Below are 12,095 nucleotides of genomic sequence, written 5' to 3'. Positions count from 1 at the left end.
TTCATGCAGGTACCAACACAGGAGACCAAGAGTGATTGTATCATGGTTGTAACAGGTGTAACAGGTGCCCTGATATCTATCAAGCAGGCCCTTCACAGTTTATGGAAGTCTCTCCCATATGCAAAAAGTGGAGTCTTCCATTTATTTTTAGTTTTTGTTTTGCTTTGTTTTTTCAAGGTAGGATCTCTCTCTAGCCCAGGCTGACCTGGAATTCACTATGTAGGCTCAGGGTGGCCTTGAACTCATGACTATCCTCTTACCTCTGCCTCCCGAATGCTAAGATTAAGGTGTGCATCACCACGCCCGGCTTATTTTTGGTTTTCTAATTAAATTATTTTTGCTACCACTCCATTAGCCCCTTTAGAGTTGCCTTGATCTGTACAATATAGCCTTGGAAACAAAGTTACCATAAGGATTTCCTATCATTGTGGTGAGACACAAGGGTGGTTATTCTAGATTCTATGAAGCATTCTTGATGCCAGTGGCACAGTCTGATGCTTGGCCTTAAGGCAAGTGAGAACTAGCAGAGGAGCTTGCAATGAGGGAGGTGGTAGGGGGTACAAATGTAATAAACATGGCAAAGGTCAGGAGATCCATAGTGAGAGAGATCCTTCAGGTCACCTGCCTGACTTCCTCTCATAATCACCCACCACCAGAGAATCCCAAACTCCAGGTTGGGCCATTTTGTCCTAGGTTAGTCCATTAGCATCCACATCATCAAAGAACATGGAAACTGGAAGCTGGGTGATAAGTTTAGAGACTAGGAATTTTCTTCTGCAACATCCTGGGATCCCCAAGATGTGACAGAGGAGATAGGGCTTATAAACATAGCTCTGCTCAGTACCTAGCCATCTCACCTGGCTGGGGAACCTTTCTTTCAACTTGTCTTCAATAGTTATAAGAGGCCTCTTGTGTCACACCTTCCCGATCCTGATGGATAGACCTACATTCTCATTTGACAGACTGCCACAGAGAAGTTATGTGTTCCAGGTCACAGAGCTCATACAAAAGTAGAAGGTACTTGCTTTTCAATTCTGTTCTTCTCGGTAGCCCAGAATCCAGGACATCCATGGAGTGGGAGAGGAAACTAGCACTCAGGCTCATTTACTGATGACACAGCTGGCCAGAGTGACACCCTCCCATCCTTCTGCTCTGTGCTTAGATCTTGAACTCAGCCTGGGGTTTTGATGTTTGGGTGCCCCTCTCCCAACCTTTCTCTTTCATCTTTTACAGATTCTGTGGTCAAGATATTACCCCTGGGAAGTAAGTATCTTGTTTGGCAAGCACTCATGGCCACTGGGGATCCAACTTGCAGGGAAGCACTTGGAAAACATTTCTGATGACTCGGGAATAAGGGCAGAACACACGGTTCCGGCTGGATTTCACCCAGAAAATCCTCTCCAAGTTTTATGGCAGCCATGGGCAGAGGCCAGTGGTGATGCATAGAACTTCCCTCAGGGTGGGAGGTGAAATGACGTGTGTCCATTCGAGGTTACCTCTGGTCATTTGTAGCCTGAGATTAATGGGTCCCCAATCCTAATGCAGCAATGATAGTGATCACGCCCAGATTTTCATCTTAATCCGTGGAGCTGAGCAAACATCAAAAAGCTCAACAGGTTGGCCCAGATCATTATGATAATGATTAATAACAGGCTTGTTGACAGAGCTTCCATCTGCATAGCTTGACACTGCCTTTATGCAAAAGACTCTGCTGCATGATGGGAAAACGAAGACAACACTGCGCTGGGAGCTAAATGAGTTTCCTTAAACAAATCAATTTCTCTGTGATTTTTACCCAAGTCTGATCTTTAAATCCCTGCAAGGAAACTTCCTTTTACACCATGGATTTGAAAGCCAATTTATCCACATGCATGGATCTGAGGAGAACATTACATAGAACAAGAGATCATGTAAATTCGTAATGCAGCATATACACTCTGTTGATCCCAGGAGTATCTGCCTCCTCATCTACATGCTAAAAATTCCAGAGATAAGACACTGTTCTTAAGCATCTTTTCTCCTGCACCATTTAGCCCAGTGTTCCAAACATAGTTGGTGTTCAATAAATGTTTGTAATCTTGTTGAATTTAGGATGACAACTATAAAGAAGTTTCTGGCATAATCATCTTAATTTTAAAGATAAGGAAACAGAAGTCTACAAAGTGGACATGGATTATTCAAGGTCACTGGCCTAATAACTGGAGTGAACCTGAGTCGAGAAACATTGTCCCTTGCCTAACCTCAGACGACTCTTTCCACACTGTCTTTAAAGCTTGAAAATGACAGGCCAAAGATACCAGCCTCCTAGCAAATCCTCTATCAGAAAGGTTTGACAGATATGAGCCAGGATATTAGTGCTGCCAAATCTCCAGGGCCGTCTCACACCCTCCCTAGAAAATCAGACAAGTCAATTGAGTCACAAGCAGCATGCAAGTCTCAAGTGAAAGAAAGGGGGTGATTGTTTATACAATGGGCTGAAAGATAGGGCTCAGAGTTAAAGGCACTTGATTGAAATGACTGACAGCCCAGGTTCATTCAATTCCATAGCACTCAGATGAAGCCAGTCAACCAAAGTAGTACATGTAGCTGGAGTTCATTTGCAATGGCAAGAGGCCCTGGAGTACCCATTCCTTCTCTTCCCTTTCTTTCTTTCTTTTTTTCTTTCCTTCCTTCCTCCTCTCTTTCTTTCTTTCTTCCTTTCCTTCCTTCCTTCCTCCTCTCTTTCTTTCTTCCTTTCCTTACTTCCTTCCTCCTCTCTCTCTCTCTCTTTCTTTCTTTCTTTCTTTCCTTCCTTCCTTCCTCCCTCCCTCCCTCCCTCCCTCCCTTCTTTCTTTCTTTCTTTCTTTCTCTCTCTCTCTCATAAATAAAAAAAAATAACTAAATAAAAGGATTTAAAAACAAACTGACCAACCTCCAAGACATTTCCAGTTATACCAAACACCAACAAGGCAGAATATCACAGAGCTTTATGTTGGAAATCTAGAACTTTGTAGACTTCTGTTTCAGACCATCAGGCTTGTGCTGGGTACTGATGCCCTTGTCATTGAGTGTCCCCCACTCCCCAGAAGTTCAGAGTGATTATTCTAGCCAATAGATGCATTTGCACATGGCAGTACAAGCTCTCCCCAGTCTGGGCTTCACACTGGTAGGGAAGAAGCTCAGTGGATTAGGAGCTCAGGCTTGTGGATTTGGCTTCATCAGTACATTGTCATCCAAACAGACACAGCAGGTCTCACTTGTACAAGTTGCCATGCACCGGTTAACGTGATGAGCAATGTGGTCCTAGACCAATGACAGATGTGTGTCAGCTCATCCAAACATGTGTCACTCAGGTTCTTGTGGAAGGTAATAACACACACCCACTCTTCTTCTATTGCTAAGAGCTATTCCTCCACCAGACCTCCAGTTGATTTCTTTTTTTTTTTTAATAGTTTTTGTTCATTTTTTAAATTTATTTGAGAGTGAGAGTGAGAGAGAGAGAGAGACAGAGAAGCAGATAGATAAATAGATAGAAAGAGAGAGAGAGAAAGAATAGGAACACCAGGGCCTCCAGCCACTGCAAACAAACTCCAGATGTGTGCGCCCCCTTGTGCATCTGGCTAACGTGGGCCTGGGGAATTGAGCCTTGAACTGGAGTCCTTAGGCTTCATGGGCAAGCGCTTAACCACTCAGCCATCTCTCCTGCCCTCAGTTGATTCCTTTAATAAAAATAAATGCAGGTGCTCTTGAATTTCTGCTGGGACCACTTTCTAATAAATTTAATTATAAGCTGAAAATATGTTAAAGATGCACTTACTACATCTAATCTAGTAAACATCATAGCTTAGCAGCATAGTATACTGTAGGATTTTTATTTTTTCCCCCTAATCTTGATCATATCAGTGATGGGGAGTTAAGGCTTCCTGCTGCTACCCAGTACTGAAAGACATGGATATAACCCAGGATGTCAGTGTTGACAAACCTCCAGGTCTGTCTCACATCCTCCCAAGGAAAAATTTGCCAGCCTTGGTTTATTTCGGAGACAGACTTAGAGAAGTTGAGATTTTGCGAATTGATTGGATAGGGAGAGATCAATATTCAAAATGTGAAGTAGAATCTCTAATGCTGAATGGATATCACTTGTGTGTGCATGCATGTGCCTGCGTGTGTGTGTGTGTGTGTGTGTGTGTGTGTGTGTGTGTTCATGTCCACATGTGTGTGGGTGCGCATTCATGCAGAGGCCAGAGGCTGACGTCACGGGTCTTCCATAGTTGCTTCCCACCTTATTCTTTGAGACAAGGGCCTCTCCCTAAGCCCAGAACTCGCTGATTTGGGTAGAATGGCTTAATCAGTTAGTTTTGGAGATTCCCTGTCTTCTCGGTGCTGGAAGTAAAGGTGCATGCCACCATTCTCAGCATTTCAGGTAGTGCTGGGAAGTGCAAACTCAGATCCTCCTGCTTATACAGCAAGCAGTTTATACAGTTTATACACTGAGCACCTTTACCACCCCATGCATCACTTTAAACCACCATAAAGTCAAAAACTCTTGAGTTCTCTGCTGATAACAAACTGGGAACTATTTTGAAATGAGTAACTTGATGGAATGTTTAATGATTTATTTGCTAACAAATTTAGAATTGCCCCCCTCTATTCTTGTCAGAAGAGAAAAAAGATTTCCTGGTTGATCTGTTGGTCTGAGGTAGGATCTCAATATAGCTCAGTGTGGCCTCCAATGCGCTGGGATTACAGATGTGCACCACCACAGCTAGCTTTCCATTACAATGGACCAGGGTTAGGGGTCAGACCACCTGGAGTTCCAATCCTTGGCCAACCCTCTAAGTAACTATGATTAGCAACTGTTTATCCTCTCTGAGCCTCTCTGTTTTTATCCTTAAGAAGGTAATAATAGTTTTACTACTACAAGTGTTGACTCTTAATATTAGCTTGAAAATTATATTAATACTAGATCTCCCAAAACAAACAAGACAGACTTCTGTCAGACCACTTGATGACCCACCAGAGGTTAATGGTAGAACTGTACTGCCGAAGACATCATAGCTATTGGCACAGACCTTCAAGAGACCTGTTTAGAATCTGGAAGGGAGCCAGTCCCCAGTCAATTAGCCTATCTAGTGCTGGAAGGTGCTACATGAGCTACCAGGGGAAAGTGGCCAACGTCTGTTCAAGCAACTCAAAGACTAAGCAACTCAGAAACAAACAACCTGATGTGATGTTCGCACAAGTACAATAGTGGCACACAGCCATGGTGGGCAACCAACTGCTGTTGGATTGGCTAACAGATCTGCTCAGTGGAAAGGAAACCATATCTAGAACTGGGAAACAAGTCAGAATCATATCCAGATAATGATTCTGCTTTCCATTGTCAAGCTCCCACTAATATTGGGCTATAGTAGTATCTATACCCTTTAAATTCTTGCTAAATTAATAATGTTTATTCCATTTAACCAGTGCTGACCTCACTCTCTGTTGGAGAATCTGCTTCTCTTTTTCAGACAGGAGCTGGACCTAAAGAGATAAATGACCCAGTGCACTTCACCCTGATTCCAGCTGAAACCACAGAGGAATTGGGGAAATGAGCAAGAGTGCTGCTTTCTTAGTGAATCTGGTATCAGCACAAGGGTGAAGGAGATAGACACTGAGGACACTCAACACCTACCAGACCAGAGATCCAGAGGCTCCTAAGTGTCCATCACTGAAGTAGACTTAAAATGTTCCCACCATGGCGCAGGGAATTTTGCAGAGGGGCAGAAAGATTGCTAGAGCCACAAGTTGAGACATTTTGCACCAAGATATTGCATCTCCCCCATAACTGACTGCTGCCCCCATCATGCAAAACCCACAATCTTCATTGGGGTTGATCTGCATCCACAACTAGGAAGTCCTCTTCAGTAAAGGGGCAGGGAGGAGAGAAAGGATGGTATGGAACCATATGTGTTATTTACATACTAAATATGTCCATGTCTAATAAAAATAAAACTTAAAAATATATTAGCAGGGCTGGAGAGATGGCTTAGATGTTAAGGTACTTGCCTTTGAAGCCTAAGGACCTAGGTTTAACTCCCCAGAACCCATGTAAGCCAGACGGACAAGGTGATACATGTGCACAAGGTCACACATGTGCATAAGGTGATACACACACCTGGAGTTCGATTGCAGTGGGTAGAAGCCTTGGCATGCCAATTCCCTTTCTTTCTCCTCCTCTCTCTCTCTCCCTCCCTCTCTCTATCTCTCTCATACACACAGACACATAAAAAATAAATAAAAATTGTATTAATGCAGAACATAAAGAGGTTATGATGCATGTCTCTATTCTTCTCCTGTAAACTACTGCTTCTGGTTCATTCAAAGCAAAATGTCCTGGACTAAATTAATTCAAATCTGGTTCTTTCTTCCCTGTTAGAACCTTAGCCAACTGAAGGCTGATTCACTTGCTGCTGAAAGCATGTGACTATAAGTCTTCTGACACACTCATGGCCAGGCCAACCATCAGCTGGTGGGATTGATCTCTCTTCCTTTGCTGCTAAGGAACCCCGGATCTGACATATAAGATGAGGGTGTGCCCTGTGGGGCAACCAGGGCATTTTCTGTATGTATAAAAGGATATGTATCCACTTGACTATGCCGCACCCAACAGGAGCGCCTGTGTGCTTCGTGGGGAGATAGAGTTGTGTCTACATGTGTGGTGCAATTCAGGGTCTGAGTCTGTGGAGTCTTCTTGATTGCCTCCAGGTTTTTTTTTGTACATCAATTCCTTTAACTATAGTACCTGAATCTTGATCACTTTCTTGAAGAGGAGCTTGGCATGGTCCTTATGAGACCAGTAAACTTCATTTCACCCTGCTCTTCATTCCTGGGCCCCTTCACACCCTCTATCCACCTGCTCTACTACATTTACAGGAATTTGTGGAAGACCTAGAACATGTTTACTGGAACTCAGCATCTACAGTGTCCAGAACAGCTCCTGGTATGCTGTAGATCTCACTATAGAACAAATGAGTAAATGAATAAATAGTTTCAGGGCCAGCCCTGGCCTTGGTATTATTACTGCCCAAAAAGGACCAAGGGCCTTGTAAGACAGGATTGGCTCTTGATCAGCAATCTGTAAAGCATTCAAATATCAAGAGGAAACAGCTTCCTACAGCAGGTGCACTGGCTTGTATAACACAATGATCATGGAGTGGCTAATAGATCAGGTAATTTGTCCACTTTCCTAGAGTGAAGTTTTCAGCTGGAACTCGCCTTAGCTTCGAGAACCATATGCATGATGCTGCATGCCTCCTTCAATGGATTTCAATTAAGCTTAATATATTATGACTCAAGAGCTTGCACACCAAGGCTTGGCACTTAATATTGTAATTACCCCTTTTGATTAGAACTGCCTTTCATAAGCAAATCGAGGCAGTGGTTTGACAAGCTTGAAGAATTGTTTCTGGAGCTCACTCTACAAGTTCCACAAGGAATTATAATCATGGTAATTACTGTCGAAGCCAGATTCCAGTTCTCGGTGTACTGGATGTACTGGGAGGTAAGTGGATAAGAGTCACACACTGCACCCTTTCCCCTCTCAGTGTGAGCTGGGAGACTGAACATGAGGAACAAGCCGGAAGCAAGCACAGCTGTGGTATGTTTCTTTGACAGGATTCAGCCTTTAGGACTTAGTACTTCAATCACCATGTTTTTTTTTTGGTTTAATTGCTCCTCCCTTCCCCACAACTGGACACACAGTGGGTGGAACCTACTTGTCCAGTCTATGCTCAGTTTTGAACTGCATACCTGAGGTGGGATAAACCCACAGTCTTTGTCCTTTGTGGGACTCTCAAGGTAATGGTAAAGTGATTGTGGAAATTAAAACTAGAGAGAAGCAGGTGTGAATGACCCCAGGACAGGGCTTGGTTGTACATTGTGAGGGTCCCAGTCAAGTTACAGATAAAACAGCCCATGGAGATTGGGTTCAGGCTCCATTCAACATATTCAGGAGTCTGGGCTGGTTTTCATAAGACAAATGTCTCTCCAGGGACAAGAACCTTATTCCAAGCCACAAGGGAGTCTTCAGCCATAAAAGTATTCAGCTTACAGATGAGCAATGCTGTCTTTTTGTCCCATGGCCACGTGCTGGCTTCCCTAGGAGGCTAGAAAAAAGTTCCACATGCTGAAGAGAATCATCTCCCAATGGGACTCAGAAAAAAGCTCTGAGAAATGACTACTAAATTCTCTTTTCCAGAGAAAAATTGCTTATGTTGGGGAACCCTGCTCTGTGGAAATGTGATCTTTTATGCCAAAATCCATGACAGTGGCTCCCCACTGTCCGCACTCTATAGAGCCCTTCTCCCCCATCCCGTGGCTTTTTTTCTCCATTACCCACAGCCTGAAAATTCATTTAAAAATTAACAGAACCAGAAGAGGGAAAAAAATGCCACAAGAGCCAGATTACTAGCAGATGTTTTGGGGGTGCTAGCAAGAGAAAAGGCAAGTGAACAGGCATTGGGAGGCTGGGGTTCCCTTGCTACACAGAATTCAGTGAAGATCTTTGGAACCTATCTCCACTCACTTAACGCTCTTTCCACAAAATTCCTGGGAATAAGAAAACATGCCAAGCCTACTGCTGAGCTCCTCAGCCTCAGTAGTAATATGACATTTATTGAGAGCTGACTATTTGCATGCTCTATTCAAAGGCTTCACAGTTTAGAATACACTAACTCAGTTTCCATAGCAATTTTATTGTTAACCCTCAGTTGAGAAAACAGTGACGCAGAGAGGTCAACAATTTTGCCAAGAGTCCCACAGGTAGGAGGAAGTGAGTTCCAGTTCATATCTTATGCAGTCTGCTTCTTTCATCTCGTCTAGGAGTCAACCAACGTTTTCTGCAGAGGGCCACTTAGCAAATGGCTTGAACTTCGTGAGCCAGATGGTCTCTGTTGCACTGCCTACCTCTGCAGTGACAGCTACAGAGCAGCCCTCAGTAAAGCATAAAGAAACAGGCATCGCTGTGTTCCAATACGATGATAGTCACTGATGTTGAAATCTGAATTGCATAGAATTTTTGTGTCATGAAATAGCCTTATTCTACTGGGATTTTTTTTCTAACCATTTGAAAATATAAAACAATTTTGACATCACTCATCATATAAAATCTGGCATAAGGATAGATTCCTGACCTAGGTCATGCTATACTTTCCAGTAGGAAATAAGGCAAGATGGACCCTGGGGGCTCTTGCAGCCTGGCTGTGAGGACAGACACACGGTGTCAGAACTGGGCCATGCAGGCTGAAAACTTTTCTTCTGTGTGTGCGATGCCTGTGTGGCCTGAATAATCCTACCTCCATCGTCCGCTCCATACCCAGCTAAACCTTCCACGTCTTCCTTCCTTCTCATCAGCCTGCCGCTTCTAAGGAGCTTTCCCAAAGTTTTGACCTCTGCCCAGCCCTGCTGTTTCTTCCCACTGTATGTCCTCTACGGGAACCTTCTGACAGCTATATACCTCTATGCCTGATGGCAAGGCAGCCATGTCCCATGCACACGGGCTTCCCTGAATACTAACCTGACCCTGACATGGGTAGGCCATGTTTGCAAGTAAAGTTAGAGATGGGGGAAATCTCACCTAGAATGAAGAGAGGAAAGGAACTTAGCTTTAGAGCTGTGGGAAGCCAATAAGATGGGGAAGAAGGGTGTTCTCAGGGCGTACCTGACCAGACATGAAGCAGGAAGGAACCAGGTATGGTGGCTCATGGCTGCAATCTCAGTGCTTAGGAGACTGAGATAGGAGGATGACCATGAGGATGTCTTGAGTTACATGAGTGAATGTCAGGGAAGCCACTAAACTGTAAGACTATGTTTCAAAAAATAAAAGATAAAATTAAAATCATGAAGAAGAGGAGAAGCAGAAAGAGAAAAAGAAAGAAAAGCAGAAGGAAGAAGAAGAGGAGGCTGGGGATCAGAAGGAAGCGAAGGAGGAGGTGGAGGAGAGGGAAATGGACACAGTAGGCATCAGTACAATCAGCAGAAGCACAGACAAGAGATGAGGCCACACCCTTTGACAAGAGCAGCCTTGATGTCAGTACCCTTACTAGAAAGAAATCCCCAATGAGCCTATTTGAGATATCCATCCAACCTGTGCAATATTGAGCAAAACTTTTCCTATGGCTTAGTCATTAAGACACTTGCCTGCAAAGCCAAATGACCCAGGCTCAGTTTCCGAATAACCTCATAAAGCCAGATGCACAAGGTGGTACATGCTATCTGGAGTTCGTTTGTAGCAGATGGTGGCTGTAGCCCATCCATTCTCTCTCTCTTTTTCTCAAAGAAATAAATAAAAATAAAATATTTTTTTTCAAGAAATTCCAGGACTTGAGAGATAGCTTAGCTGTTAAGGTATTTGCCTGCAAAGCCAAAGGACCCAGGTTCAGTTCCCCAGTACCCACATACAGCCAGATGCACAAAGTGACACAAGCATCTGGAATTTGTTTGTAGTGGTTAGAGGCCTTGGCACACCCATTCTCTCCCTCTCTCTCTGTCCCCACCTCTGCCTCTCTCACTCAAATAAATAAATATATTTTAAATTAAAAAAATTGTCCCTATGGCTCTGAGGGATCAGAGCATGCCATCCTAAAGTAAGCTTGTGGGGCATAAGGACTAAGCTCATTAAAGGTGGCCACTGAGACTCAACAGATGCAGGACGCCTTCTCTGCCTTTGCTTTGTCTGCTTAACAGTGAGAACAGCTGCCTTCAGGAAGGTGCTCTGTGGAGCTTGAAGACAGGGCTTTTATCTTCACTGAAGACAGAGCCAAACACTTAGATGGATCAGTAGACCATAATAACATAGTCTCTATCTTCCATCGTTCATGCACTGATTTCCATATTTCTACTCATTTGAAGCTAATTACAACTGAAAAAGTACTCCCCAAATAGCTTAAAGATCTAACTGGTCCAGGCACAGTAGTGTAAACATTTAGCACTTGGGAAGGAGAGCGAGGAGGATCAACAGTTCAAGGTCACCCTCAGCTACAGTGACTCTGAGGCCAGCCTGGGCTACGTGAGTATCTGTCTCAAATAAACACAAGAAAAACAAAAGGATCTTTTGGTTTTTTCAAAAATTATTTCAAAGTTGTCTTGGAGTGTTAAGACTTCCTTATACTGGCTAAGATAAACAGGTTAGGGTCCCTTCTGTAATTGGTTGTTGTAAATCTGATTTTTGAAAAACTGATCCAATTCAAAGTTTGATTACATGGCACCTAGCTCTACCATTGGCTCTGCTTTACTTAGTCCAAACAATAGCCCCTATCAACTCACTAACAAACCCAAATCCTATATCCTTAGAAGGTAAACTGGCTCCTGAGTATTAACTGTTAAGTTCTTACCATAAACTCTAATGCATGTAAATGCTAATACATGTTATATGTTGACAGAGAGAAAGGGAGGGAGGGAGGGAAAAAGAAGAAGGAGAGAGAGAAGAAGGTAGGGGGAGAGAGAGAATGAATCTATATTGACAGGTCTGAAAACTGTAAGCCATTTTATGAAACATGGAAGTGACACAGTATGCTTTGTGATTTAGCCTAAGAGTCAGCAACTATATGGGTCCAATTCAGCCCCAAGATCCTACCATTACAAAAACATGGAGCTGAGGGTGGAACCCAAGGGTGTGAGCCCACTTCTATACTATTTCTAGCCACCAAATAACTTTCCCAGTTCTGGCCCTGGCTTGGGACTGATGACTCAAGTCGGTGGAGTTTAGATGTGCCTTGCCATCTTGGAGCCAGTCGCAGTGCCAACTGGTGGAGTAGCCCTCGGGAGAGGACCGAGGGGCGGGTTGTGTCTCCGTGTTTGCTCTTGATTGTGTGCTGGTGTCCATGCCGAGGCTCAGCGCCTCTACACCACCTCTCTAGGCTGCTCTGGGCATGTCTCTGCTTTTCCTGAGCTGTGCACCCTCATCTATGCAATATGTTCACAAGATGCTCTTTAAGGGCCTTGATTATGCTAGGATTAGAAACATTAGAAGGATTCTGCAGTCCATATTAAAATACCTGTGGCTAGATTTTGGAAGGGGTGAAAGTTCTGGCAGCGGAAGAAGCAGGAGAAAAGACATCACTCTCACTCTTAAA

This window comes from Jaculus jaculus, chromosome 1 (genome assembly GCF_020740685.1).
Source record: "Jaculus jaculus isolate mJacJac1 chromosome 1, mJacJac1.mat.Y.cur, whole genome shotgun sequence".
In the NCBI taxonomy this organism is placed as follows: domain Eukaryota; kingdom Metazoa; phylum Chordata; class Mammalia; order Rodentia; family Dipodidae; genus Jaculus; species Jaculus jaculus.
The sequence above is the reverse complement of the archived record's forward strand: the minus strand, read 5'-3'. Positions refer to the sequence as shown.